The sequence below is a fragment of the Loxodonta africana genome, chromosome 6, assembly GCF_030014295.1.
Source record: "Loxodonta africana isolate mLoxAfr1 chromosome 6, mLoxAfr1.hap2, whole genome shotgun sequence".
In the NCBI taxonomy this organism is placed as follows: Eukaryota; Metazoa; Chordata; class Mammalia; order Proboscidea; family Elephantidae; genus Loxodonta; species Loxodonta africana.
The window spans coordinates 14,821,564-14,836,109 of record NC_087347.1 but is presented as its reverse complement, the minus strand read 5'-3'; positions in this window follow the sequence as shown (position 1 = coordinate 14,836,109).

Below are 14,546 nucleotides of genomic sequence, written 5' to 3'. Positions count from 1 at the left end.
TGCATAACACGCCAACCTGCTCTTTCCTATTTAGAAATATAAAAGCAATTACATCACCTAGTCCAACCCCTTTGGGGATACTACTGCCAGAGAGATGTTGAAATGACACTGTGCCTGACTTTTCTGAAAAAGACAAGAAAGATTGCTCAAGAAAGTGAATCATTACGAACGAGAATGGCCTATGTTTAGAATTCCTAAAAATTCTTGTTACTTCGAGTGAATCCATACCTTGGTTAAACAAGCTATTTGAGCTTAGTATTTTCTCCCACAGAATGAGAATTAGACTTGTTTAACTTGGCCTGGCCCTGGGTCTCTCTGTCTTCCTCCTTTCAAGGAACTGAACTCTGGCAAAGCAGTTCTGTACTTTCTGCTAATTTGTGGTCATTGCCTTTTTTGAAGTCTTTGAGATTTGTATAGGGTTTATTTTGTCTCCATGACTTTGTGCCATTTGTTGGGTCATAGACAGTGCTGGGAAAAAGGTAATAGTGATCTGTTGTTGTGTGCCATCGAATCGATTGGACTCCTAGTGACCCTATAGTATGACAGAGTAGAACTGCCCCATACGGTTTCCTAGGCTGTAATTTTTAATGGAAGCAGACTGCACATCATTCTTCTGTGGAGTGGCTGGTGGATTTGAACTGCTGACCTTTTGGTTAACAGCTGAGTTCTTAACTGTGGTACCACCAGGTCTAGTTCACAGTATTTGGAAGAAGACCTGGATTTGAGTCCTGGCTCTGCCACTTGTTGGCACTTTGGTTTGTGGAAAACCAGTAAACCTCTCTGCTTCCTAGTGTCCTATCTGAAAGGAGTAGGGTCAGACCTAGAGCAGGAACCGGAACCAAGCTCATGCTCAAGAACCACATTATATCGGGAGAGAACGAGGACGGGGAGGAAGTAGAAGCATTACAGGAGCAGAGACAACGGATGCAAACCTCTAGGTCCTTCCTTGTCTGAGAAGACTTACTTGATGGAAACGGTTTAGGAATGACAGGGCAAGAAGGACAGGGTTGTCAGCAATGTCACAGGGTCACAGAGAATCACCTGCCATTGAACCTAGTTAATGCCTGTGGACTACAAAGGCAGTGTTCTTTTTTTACCTAGTGCTGCCTTAGCAAAAATACCACAGATGAGTGGCTTTATAGAACAGAAATTAATTTTTTTCACAGTTCTGGAGGCTAGAAGTCTGAATCAGGACATGGCACTTGGGGGAGGGGTGGTCCTTATTTGTCTATTTCAACATCTAGTAGCTGCCAGAAATCCTTGGTGTTCCTTGGCATTCTTTGGAATTCCTTGGAGTCTGTCTTCCCCTTGTGTGTGTGCCTCTGTGTCTATTCTGCCCTTTGCATAACTCAGAAGTGCCTAGGTTTAGGACCCACCAAGCTGTCATGAATATAACAAAAGAAAATCCCTATTTCCCAACTGGATCATATTTACGGATGCAGGAGTTAGGACTTCACTGCATATTTTTGGCAGACACAATTCAGTCTATAACAGGCTGCAAGGAAGAGGGAGCCAGATTTTGCAAAGCCAGACCAGATTTAAACACAAGGCCTGGCTTTTCTTGGGAGGTTATTTTGTCTGGAAAAAAAAAAAAAAAAATTCAAGGTTATCCCCTTTTTCCTCCGCAAAGTGCTGATGACCTTTGACTTTCACCAGAGATTCATCTGAAAAACTTTCTTTTGGCCTTGTCACTCATCAGCCCTTAGCAATTACATGTACTCTTTTAAGAGGGTAAGTTTGTTTTTTTTTTAAGGTTGCACAGTAGAATGTCATTGCGTGCATATTTAATTAATCACGTTGTCATCTAGTCTTGAAAAGCTCTTCTGCAAAGCACACTGAAGGAAATAAACACCCTTTAGTTTTTTTTTTTTTTTAGTCTTTAGTACACAAATAGCAACAAAAACGTACGCTTCCCATAAGAAGTAGAAAGGCTCGAGTTACATCTAATTTGTAATATTTTGCATGAGGTTGCTTCTGCTCTCTCAAATTCAGAGTTTTATGGACACAATTTTATGGAGCCTCAAGTGTTAGAGTTTTCTTCAATGAAATCTGTGATGTCTTTATATGGCCCAATATCGTTAGCATTTGGATTCAAGGTTGCTTCTTCTGCAAAAGTTAATGGGGTGGGATGATGGGTATTCAATGACAAGACATTGCACTGTCTTAGTGTTACCCTGGGGCCTGTCATTTCATTAATAGTCCAGACAGCATGTCTCACTAAGGCTTTTTGGCTCCTAATCACAGAGCTCACCTCTGCATGCCAAGTCAGAGTCTCAGAAAGGTAGTTAGCATAAATCAGTCCATCATCCAACCACACAAGCATCCTTCTTTTGGCAAAATATTTATGACTTTTAAGTAACTTTCTTGTGCAAGCATTTCTGCTTCTTAAGTTCATCATGCAGTGAAGTAAAACTTCATGTTCTATCTGTGCAATCAAGGCAAAAAATCTGGTTTTTGCCTAAAAGGCTCAAAGAATTGCTGCAATCTTTTTGTTTCAAAAAAACAAAACACTGCTTTGTTTTAAAAAAAAATTACTCTAAGAACTAACTGCTAGAAGATTTATCAGTTTTGCTCCTATTAAAATGGATAAACACCATCCATGAGTATACATCATGAGGAAGGCCCTCAGTGAGATGGACTGACGCAGTGGCTGCAACAATGGGTTCAAGGCAGAACAATGATCGTGAGGACGGTACAAGACCGGGCAGTGTTCCGTTCTGCTGTACATGGGGTCGCTATGAGTTGGAGCTGACTCAACAAGCGGCAGCTAACAACAATGGGTATATATTAAGAAGAGAAATAAATCCTGTCTAGCATACGTATTCAGTCTTTTTTACTCTAGATTTTTTCCCCCATTCTTTTACTTCAGAAACACTTTAGAAGTGGTAGATAGTCTTGCTACTGGAAACCCTGGTGGCATAGTGGTTAAGTGCTACGGTTGCTAACCAAAAGGTTGGCAGTTCGAATCCACCAGGCACTCCTTGGAAACCCTATGGGGCAGTTCCACTTTGTCCTATAGGGTCGCTATGAGTCGGAATCGACCTGACAGCAATGGGTTTAGTCTTGCTACTAATCAGCAATCAGTCCCGAGCAAAGGCTTTATTCATTCATTTATTTGTCAATCATTTACTTATCAAATATTCATTAAGCAGCTGTTTAGTGCCTCACACTATTCCAGGCACTTGGAATACATCTGCAAAAAAACAGGAAAATACAGGAATATATAAGAGCCCTTGTAGAGCTTACATTCCCATGGGGATAATTAAATAACAAACAATAAACATAATAAATAAGAGAATTATATACAGTGAAACCTGTGACAGCCAGAACTTGGTGGGACTGCCTTGTTTTTCCAGGTCTCACAAGTTTTCCACCTTTGACAGGGTACAGTCTTTTTTGTCCTATGGCTCTTTATTTGTTGAAAATATTTTATTTTTCCTTCTCTGGTAGGTTTCTACCTTACACAGGTTCCAGCTTTCACAGGGTTAACGGCAATATATTTTTGTTATTGTTGCGTGCTATCAAGTCGAATCCGATCCATAGTGACCTTACAGGACAGAGTAGAACTGTCACGTAGGGTTTCCAAGGCTGTAATCTTTACAGAAGCAGGCTGCCACATCTTTCTCCAGTGAAACAGCTGGTGGATTTGAATCACCTACCTTTCAGTTAACAGCAAAGCACTTAACCGCTGTGCTACCAGGGCTCCTTACGACAAGGTCATAAGTGCTCTGGAAAAAAAAAAAGTAGAGGAGGATCAGGAGGGAGAGAGCTGGGAGTATGAGGGAGCCGGTTGCCATATTAAATAGGGTGGCCAGGATAGGTTTGTTGAGAAATGAGATGGACAGAAGGGAGGAATTAGCCAGGCGAACAGCTAGTTTGAAGCACAGAAACTAGTAGAGCAAAAGCCACAGGCAGGAGTGTGTCTGGCATGTTCCCCATACAGCAAGACAGCGTGTGGAGCAGAAGGAGTGAGGAAGAGGGGCCTTGTAAGAGAGGAGGACAGGGAGGTACCAGGACACTGTAGGCCATTAAAGGCCTGGTTGTTGTTCTTGTCAGGGGCTGTCGATTTTGACCCGTAGCAACCCATGTGACAGATAGACTGCCCCACAGGGTTTTCTTGGCTAGAGTCTTTACAGAAGTGGAGGCATCAGGTCTTTCTGCCATGGTGCCATTGTGTGGGTTCAAACCGCCAACTTTTCAGTTAGCAGCTTAACAGTTGCATGGCCAGGGTACCTTAAAGGCCTTGTGTGTCTTTGATTTTACTCTGAGTGGCCCAGGGACCCATTGTAGGATTTTGAGTAGCTGTGTAACATGATCCCACTTAATTGAACAGGGCCCCCCTCTTACTGGGTTGAGAATGGACAGTACAGAGGTAAGTGTGGAAGCAGTGAGATCTAGTTCATATTTTTTAAAGTCATACCGAAAACCCACTGCTGTCGAGTCGATTCCGACTCATAGTGACCCTATAGGGCCGAGTAGAACTGCCCTATAGAGTTTCCAAGGGGTGCCTGGCGGATTTGAACTGCCGACCTCTTGGTTAGCAGCTGTAGCACTTAACCACTACGCCACCACGGTTTCCTAAAGTCACATCAGAAAGTATTAAAAACCCTTCTTGGTTTACACTGTTTTAAGCAAGATTTAGGAAACAGGAAAACAACACAAAACAACAAACCACCTTCCGTTCAATCACCCTCTTGCACTCTATCTGTTTGTCTTAGTCATCTAGCGCTGTCATAACAGAAATACCCCAAGTGGATGACTTTAACAAAGACTAATTTATTTCCTCACAGTAAAGTAGGCTAAAAGTCCAAATCCAAGGCGTCGGCCCCAGGGGAAGGCTTTCTTTCTCTGTCGACTCTGGAGGAATGTCCTTGTCCTCAATCTTTCCATGGTCGAGGGGCTTCTCAGGCACAGGGACCCTGGGTCCAAAGGCCACGCTCTGCTTCTGGTGCTGCTTTCTTAGTGGTATGAGGTCCCCAAATTTTTGCTTGCTTCCCTTTCCTTTTATCTCTTGTAAGAGAAAAGGTGGTGCAGGCCACACCCTAGGGAAACTCCCTTTACGTTGGTTCAGGGATGTGACCTGGAAAGGGTGTTACAATCCTCTTCAACTTAAAATTACAATCACAAAATGGAGGACAACCGCAGAATACTGGGAGTCATGGCCTAACCTATTTGACACACATTTTGGTGGGGGAGGGGGGACACAATCCAAGCCATGACACCATTGCACAGGAAACGTCATTACCCTCCCCATACGGGCTACAACGTTCCTAGCATGCTGCTTCTTCCACTTTGGAAGAGGATTAAAACAGTATGAGCTGGGCTTGTATGTTGCTATGATGCTGGATAGGCTTCAGCAGGGCTTCCAGACTAAGACAGACTGGGAAAAAAGGCCTGGCTATCTACTTCTGAAAAATCAGCCAGTGAAAACCTGATGGATCCCAACAGTCTGATCCACAACTGGTCATGGGGATGGCACGGGGCCAGGCAATGTTTTGTTCCTTTGTGTACGGGGCTGCCATGAGTCAGCAGTCAACTTGATGGTAGCTGACAACAGCAACAAGCTAACTTAGTAGTTCCCTTCGAGGCACTGCAGTTATATCACAGAAGACAAGTCTTCGAGTCAAGGGGCATTGAGACAAATGCCAAGTTGGAAAGTTCCAGAAGTGATTCTGGAATGCCTGGTGACAAAAAGCAAAGAACGGAGTCAAGAAAAGGAATCAACGCTGGCTCCATCCCAATATATCCCATAGAGGTAAGAGATGCTCGGAGCTGATATTCTTTAAGAAGATGTGAAATACCACACCTTGCCTTACTCTGTTGTGGTCTTGAACTGGCACGATGCAGCTAAGACTTGTGTCAGTTCTATTTTTTTTTTTCTTTTCCAAGGTCTAATAAAAGACAGCAATTATTGATGTGACGGGGGAATCAAAAATCAAGACCTAAGATCTACCGCCAGTAATAAATTTGAACTTGAAACTTCTGAAGAATTGTCTTCATAGTCTATGTAAACATAGGTAAGTTTTAAGCAGTTATTTCTCTCTCTCTCTTAATTATGTCACATGACTGAGAATGCAAGAGTGCAGCTATTAGAAGAAATCCTCAGAGAGCTCACTGCCCTAGAAAGAGAGGCCTCTAGGCCTCTGCTGAACCAAGTAAAGCCATCAGAAGGTCTAAATGGGACTGCAGGGAAATATCTAATCATGAGGGACTAGATGGAATGTTGGTTGGTCACTTAAGCTGTGTGATGGCAAATAGGTTGCCGACATCATTGCCAATTGAGATCATTTGGGAATAACTTCTGGAGGACTCTGAGACCACGCCCGGCGTTGGCTGGAAATGGTACAGTGCTGCTGACTAATGCCTGCGATGGGCTAAGGAGGCAGGAATGCATACACACACTCTTTCTTCACGTCTGTCTACATGCAAACCATGTAGAAAGATGAGATGCTATTCCGCCATTCTGTTTTTTAAGAGGGCTGAAGAAAACATTATACAAACTTCTTCCAGACATGCAAAAATTGTAACTTAGAATAAATCCTCCCTGTGTTATCTCAGGTCTTTATGCTTGAGTGTAAGGTTATTTTCTTCCGGCCTGACCTGGGTAGGGAAGGGAGGAGGCCGGTGTCTGAGGAATCCGCTGTGGTGTCCTCACTACCATTTCCTCCTGAAGGTCTAGACTTTGGACTCTCCCTTTCTTCTAGCTTTTCCCTTCTTTGAATCCAGGGCCTCTCTCCCTTGTGTCCTCCCTGGCTTTGTCACCCTCCAGGCAAACTGGGGACTTCAGATGGAGGCAGAGAGAGAGAGCCTCAGGAAAATGAGGGGTTATGGTGAAGCCGGGTTCTTCTGGTTTCGCCACCAGGGCCCCTAAGACATTTACTGTACCGTTTGAAGCCTCATTTTCCTCATCTGTAAAATGAGTGGAATGTTAACCTAGGCACATAGACCCAAGGATTCCATTTTGCGTGTTTGGTGCACAGCTCAGGGAAGGGGGTTCTGTATCTTCCATCAGATTCTCAAAATGGGTTGTAATCGGCCTAGAAGATTTCTAACATTCTTCCAATTTCAAAGTTTGTATATGGCGATCCCTTTTTACATAGTCAATAATTGGGTATCATGCTCACAGCTGGAAAATGAGGCAAAGCATTCTTTAAATGGCAGTTTCCAGTTCCTACAAAGAATGGACCCATTAGTTGGGTTTGTAGATGATGACTTAAGTAGACTAAAAATGCAACCTGCATAAGAACAAGGAAGCCAGAGTTACTTAAAATTACCCTGAAGGCTTGTAAGTAGTAAAAGACGAGACACTGTTCTAGAGAATTTCCTTGGCTTTTTTGTTTTTATTGAGGTGAAAGTCACATAATGTAGAATTAACCATGTAATACATTCACAATGCTATGATCACCACCTCCATCTAGTTCCAAAACATCTTCATCAACTGAAAATAAAATCCTGCAGCCATTGAACAATTAATCCTCATTTCCTCATGCCCCCAGTCCCTGGCAGCCACTAATCTGCTTTGTGTTCCTGTGTATTTACTTATTCTGGATATTTCATGTAAATGTGAACTTTTGTGTCTGGCTTCTTTCATTTAGCCCAATGTCTTCAACGCTCATCCATGTTGCAGGATATATCAGCGCTTCATTCATTTTTATGGCCCAATAACATCCCGTTGTATGTATACACCAAATTTTGTTTATCCGTTGACGGACATTTGACTTGTTTCCACCTTTTGGCTATTGAGAATAGTGCTAGAGTGAACATTGGTATACTTGTTACCTATTTGAGTCCCTGTTTTCAATTTTCTCGGGTATATATCCAGGAATATATACCCAATATACACTTTTTTTTTAATATCTGTTTTTTCTACATCTAGGAGTGGAATTGCTGAGTCATATGGTAATTCTTTCATTTTGTGTATTTTGGGCATGTTATCAGGGGATTCCAGTCCCTGGAGAAGGACATCATGATTGGTAAAGTAGAGTGTCATCGAAAAAGAGGAAGACCTTCAATGAGATGGGTTGACAGTGGTTGCAACAGTGGGCTCATTGCATAACGATTGTGAGCATGGCGCAGGACTGGGCAGTGTTTCATTCTGTTGTGCATAGTGTCGCTATGAGTTGGAACCGACTCAACAGCACCGAGCAACAACAACAACAACATGGTAATTCTGTGTTTAACTTTTGGAGGCACTGTCTTCTAATGACAGTAAATCAGAAAAGACTCTTATTCGAGACCATCAAGATGCTCCCTGCTGTACCCTGTGAACAGCAGCAGCAGGCCTTACTCTGGCCATGGTCCAAGTCCACCTGGCTGCAATCACGGCTGTAGAATATTGTTTAATGGTTAACTGTTTAATGGTTAACTGCAGTAAAAAAGAGTTCGCCACACTCACCAAATGTAGTTGTTGTCCACTAGGTGAAGTACGTTGGCTATGTGTGTACAAGCACAGACGTTCTAGAAAGGTACAAAAGTGACACCACCATTGGGAGAGGGGACGTGGATGGGGGAGTCTGTGCCATGAACAAGGAGAATTTTGGCTTTACCAACATTGTCTGACTTTTTTTTTAATAAAAAACCAAACTCATTGCTGTCGAGTTGATTCCATATTTATATATTACTTAGGATATTAAGAAACAAAATGTAACCAAAAGATGGGTGTACAGGAAACCAGTACACACATACACATTTGTTTGCTTACTTTGGCTGAATTGTAGAGGAGGTGGTTGATGGGAAAAGAGAGGGATATAATAATAGTAGCTAATACTTATGGAAGGAGCTTTGGTGGTGCAATGGTTAAGCACTCGACTGCTAACTGCAAGATGGGCAGCTTGAACCCACCAGCTGCTCCTCAGGAGAAAAAACCTGGTCATCTACTCCTGTAAAGGTCAGAGCCAAGAAAACCCTATGGGGCAGTTCTACTCTGTCACATGAGGTCGCTGTGATTCGGAACTGACCTGGTGATACCCAACGACAATACTTATAGAGTGCTTACTATCTGCCAGACACTGTTTTAAGTGTTTTTTTATATCCTTACTTTTTTTATAACAAACTTGGAAACCCTGGTGGCGTAGTGGTTAAGCGCAACAGCTGCTAACCAAAAGGTCAGCAGTTCGAATCCATCAGGCGCTACCTGGAAACCCTATGGGGCAGTTCTACTCTGTCCTATAAGGTTGCTATGAGTTGGACTTGACTCGATGGCAATGGGTTTTTGGTTTTTATAACAAACTTATGAGGTAGACAATATTATCATCTCCAGTTTACAGGTGAGGAAACTGAGGCACAGAAAGGTTAAGCTGCCTGTTCAAGCAAGCAGGGGAGAGGCAGGGTTAGAACCCAGATGGCCTGACTCAGAAGCTGTGTTCAGGACTAGCATGCTGCATGGTCCTTAATGTAGGGCACACACAGAAGATACAAGTCTGATTCAACCTGACACCATCTCCCATACATGCACAGACATACACACTCCCTCTCTCCAAATAAAATAACAATAAACGACCATGTAGTTTCTATCCTTTCCATGTTCAGATGTGTTTGGGGCATTTCACCTGTAGAATCTGTTGATCTGGACATTGTCAGAGATTTACCTGGAAAGAACAAAACTATCCTGGACCAAGGAGAATATAGTTGTCTGTGCACATCACTGCCTTCCTTTGGAACTATTTAGACCCCAAGTGATTTCAACCAATCAAAGCACAGCAACACATGAGTCAAAGGGCAGAAGAGCACACAAATTCACTTACAGCAGCTTCTAGAAAATTGCAGCTAAGCTCCAGTTGTGGTTGACTTGGTACCTTAAAAGCAATACACACCTAGTCAATAAAAGGGGATTAATAAGATGGCAGTGGGTTGTGGGTAATACATATACTTAAGATGACAAGAATAATGATAGTAGAGCTTACATGTATGCCCAGTGCTGTGCTATGTATATTTTCTCATTCAATCCTCACCATCACCTTTTGAATCATTAATAGCCCCAGGTCTGGGATGGTGACTAACAATAAAACAGGAAGGTTATCCTAATAGTAAAATGGCTATGGCTGGTTCCTGTAAACTTGCTCCAGGGGCTTTCCCCCTCTGAAGCATCTTTACCATATATGCCTCTACGCCCATTCAGCATGCACAAATCTGTACAGCAACAATTACCTAGATGAGTACTCGGGACTTCTCACTGTGGGAGCATGGTGCAGTACCTTTTCAGGTAATTTCCCTCATCTGAATAACTTCTTGAGTGAAATCAAGTCCTTCAGTGCACAGCCTGAAGCTTGGGATGCAGGGTGGTGTCCTCACACACAAAAACCTCAGGCTAAACAAGGCCAGGTAGGTCCCAGAGCCCACATTAAGACCAGGAAAGTGTTCTTGCTTTTCCTACTCTCAGGTAGGGTCAGGATTGAGTCACAAGACGATGACCCAACAGAGAGTTGCAGTGCTGACTGTACACGTTAAATCAGGGTCTCTGATGTTAAACCAAAAAAAAAACCAACCCATTGCCTTCGACTCGATCCTGACTCATGGTGACCCCATGTGTTACAGAACTGCTCCATAGGGTTTTCTTGGCCCTAAGGTTCATGGAAGCAGATCACCAGGCCCTTCTCCCATGGTGCTGCTGAGTGGGTTCAAACTGCCAATCTTTAGGTTAGTAAAAACCAAAAAACCAAACCCGTTGCCATTAAGTTGATTCTGACTCACAGCGACCCTACAGGACAGAGTAGAACTGCCCAATATGGTTTCCAAGGAGCAGCTGGTGGATTCGAACTGCTGACCTTTTGGTTAGCAGCCAAGCTCTTAAAAAATGTGCCATGTTTTCGCTACCCAGGGACCTTGAAGTCAAACCACCAGTCTTCAGATCCCAGCTCCATCACTTCCGTTAGACCTTGCCATCATCCACTACTCGGGAGCCTTAGTTTCTTCATCTGTAAAATGGGCCTAACAATTAAACTGACCTCTAAAGGCTGCCACGAGGATTAATGGAATAACTCTGTGGAAAGTGCTCTCTGTAGAAAAGCTTGGTACTTGATATAGGAAATCTTAGTCTTCAGTGTTAGGGCATCAACAGCGGTGTTCTGAGTAATTTCTCCCTTCTCAGGGGATGGGGCACAAGGGAAAATCAGTCACCTGGGCTCAAGAGAATTTCTCTGTGCTCAGCTCACCCCATGTTGTGTAAGGAGCCACTACCTATCTGCTGACATTCAGTGAGAATTAGAAAAGAAAGGAGAGGAGTATTTTTCAGAGACCCACTCTGAAAATGCTTCCCACTGGCCCCTTCAAAATGGAGGGCTGTGAGGCAGGGCCCCTTTTCCTTTTCTCTAGGCTCAGCAAGTCCTGCTGATAACTAGAGCAGGTTTCTTTCCCCTACAGGGGCCCCTTTCTTTCCCCTGAACCAGAAGGGAAGGTCCCCTTTCTCTCTTCAGTAATGCCAAGAACAACGTTCCATTGACAACGTGAATGGAGTGTTTCTTACCCTGGGACTCTCCTCCCTCTGCAGAGAGGGACTTTTTCTCTCTTCCTTGGCTTCTGAAGATTATGATTCAAGTTCTCCACAGGCTGCCAGGGGGCAGCCCAGGAGTCCCGATCCAAACCAGCTAAAGAAGAAGGGAGACTGCTTGGCTGCAGGGTCTCCATGCCAAGTCATTTAACCTGTATTTTCTGATAAAATCAAAGTCTTTGAATTCCCCCTGCTTCCCCTATCTCTGGGTCTGCCCTGACCACCCAGTGGCTCCCTCTTCTATTTTGTTCTATCCCCTTACCCTACCTCAGTTTCCATCACTTGGTCCACTTATAACCAAAAAACAAACCCATTGCCAACAAGTCGATTCTGACTCGGGGCTACCCCACATCTTACATTGTAGAACTGCTCCATAAGGTTCTTTTAGCTGTAATCTTTATGGAAGCAGATAGCCAGGCCTTTCTTCTGTGGTGCCATCCTTTTGGTTAATAAAAAATAGCTGAGTACAAACATTTGTGTCACTTAGGGACCTTGATCCACTTATAATGACATGTTTATTGTCTGTCCTCTCCTTATGAGAACACAAGCTTCAGGAGACTAGGGACTTTGTCTTGCTAATTGCTGACTACCCAGTGACCAGCACAGTGGTTGGCCAAAACCAAACCAGTTACAGCTGAGTTGATTCCGACTCATAGCAACCCTACAAGACAGAGTATAACTGCCCCATAGGGTTTCCAAGGAGTAGCTGGTGGATTCAAACTGTCGATCTTTTGGTTAGCAGCCATAGCTCTTAACCAGTATGCCTCCAGATAGTAGGTATTCAATAAGTACTTATTGAATACATGAATGAAGGCTGAAAGTTACCTCTAGTTTCCCTCTGAAATCCAGAAAATGCCTTTCTGATAAGCAGATAAAGGAAGTCCAGTTGCAATGGTTCCGAGCTTCCAGAATGGCCTGAGGTCTCATCAGTGCCTCAACTGGCATGAATTCATGAGGCACCTTCTACACCCAGCACACTGAGGACACAGAAGGCTCTGACCTGGTCCCTGCTCTCCGGGTGCATAGAATTCCACTGGTGAGGCAAAGCTCACAAATGACAGCGTAAATGAACCAAGGTAGAAGAAACGCAGGCTGTCAGTGGCACGGGCAGCTTGAGAGGGCAGGTCTGAAGCCTCTCCAATTTTCCTGGCATCAGTCTGGATAAGGTGGCCAGGTGACCACCTGTCAGCTCCACAGCCGTGATGTTGATGGAATCACGTCCTTCCTACAGGTGCCCACTTAACATACTCGATGACCTGGAAACCACCCGGATGTGTCCAGGAAGCATGCACCAACTGCTTGCTCTCTGTAGTTTTTTTCCCCCTCTGCCTTTTCTACCTTGCTGCTTCTTGCATTTTCAAAAGCAAGTCAGGAAGCGATGTTAAAAATAATCAATCTACAAAGAAAGGAAGGCGCTATCAAAAGAAGAAAAAGAAAACGGAGTTGAACATTAATTCGGCAGTGCTTTATGCCCCAGGCCCTCTGACTATTCTTTCTGTGAAATCCCCCGGAGCCTGGGGGAGTTAATGGGGCCAACACCACTTTCCTTTTGCATTACTTAAATGCGCCATAAAAATTACCATTGGCTTCTTGGCCAAAGGGTGGAAAAAGTCACACTACAGGGAAGGAAGAATGCTAATAAAAGCGGACAACCCATCCTTCCAGTGTGCTGTTGTAAGTAAAAGCTTATTGCTTTCAGGTAACTCCCCTCCAGAATCGAGATCAGCTTGAGGCATCAGAAGGGGCCTGAGGCAAAGGAAGATTTGACAGCTGTGATTGTTGTTGTTAGGTGTTGTTGAGATGGTTCCCACTCAGAGTGCCCTAAGTACAACAGAACGAAACACTGCTCAGTCCTGTGTCAACCTCAGAATTGTTGCTAGGTTTGAGCTCATCGTTGTAGTCACAGTGTGAATCCATCTTGTTGAGGGTCCTCCTCTTTTTCACTGACCCTCTACCAAGCATGCTGTCCTTCTCCATGGACTGGTCCCTCCTGATAACGTGTTCAAAGTATGTGAGATGAAGTCTAGCCATCCTCGCTTCTGAGGAAGTCTAGCCATTCTCGCTTCTGAGGAGCATTCTGCTTGTATTTCTTCCAAGATAGATTTGTTCATTCTTCTGGCAGTCCATGATATATTCAATACTCTTGGCCAATGCTGTAATTCAGAGGCATCAATTCTTCTTCAGTCTTCCTTATTCATTGTCCAGCTTTTGCATGCATATGAGGCAATTGTAAATACCACGGTTTGGGTCAGGCACACCTTAGTCCTCAAAACCACATTTTTGCTTTTTAATGAGGTCTTCTGGAGTGGATTTGCCCAACGCAATATGTCTTTTGATTTCTTGACTGCTGCTTCCATGGGGTATTGATTGTGGATCCAAGTAAAATGAAATTCCTGACAACTTCAATCGTTTCTCCATTTATCATGATGTTGCTTACTGGTCCAGTTGTGAGGATTTTTGTTTTCTTTATGTTGAGGTGTAATCCATATTGAAGGCTGTGATCTTTGATCTTCATTAGTAAGTGCTTCCAGTCCTCTTCACTTTCAGCAAGCAAGGTTATGTCATCTGCATAACCTAGGTTGTTAATGAGTCTTCCTCCAATTCTGATACCCCGTTCTTCTTCATACAGTCCAGCTTCTTGGATTATTTGCTCAGCATACAGATCGAATAGGTATGGTGAAATAACACGACCCTGACACACACCTTTCTGATTTTAAACCACACAGTATCCCCTTGTTCTGTTTGAACGGCTCCCTCTTGATCTATGTACAGGTTCCTCATGAGCACAATTAAGTGTTCTGGAATTCCCATTCTTCACAATGTTATCCATTAATTTGTTACGATCCATCAGTCAAATGCCTTTGCATAGTCAATAAAACACACGTAAACATCTTTCTGGTATTCTCTGCTTTCAGCCAGGATCCATGTGACATCACCAATGATACCCCTCGTTCCATGTCCTCTTCTGAATCCAGCTTGAATTTCTGGCAGTTCCCTGTCGATGTACTGTTGCAATGGTTTTTGAATGATCTTCAGCAAAATTTTACTTGTGTGTGATATT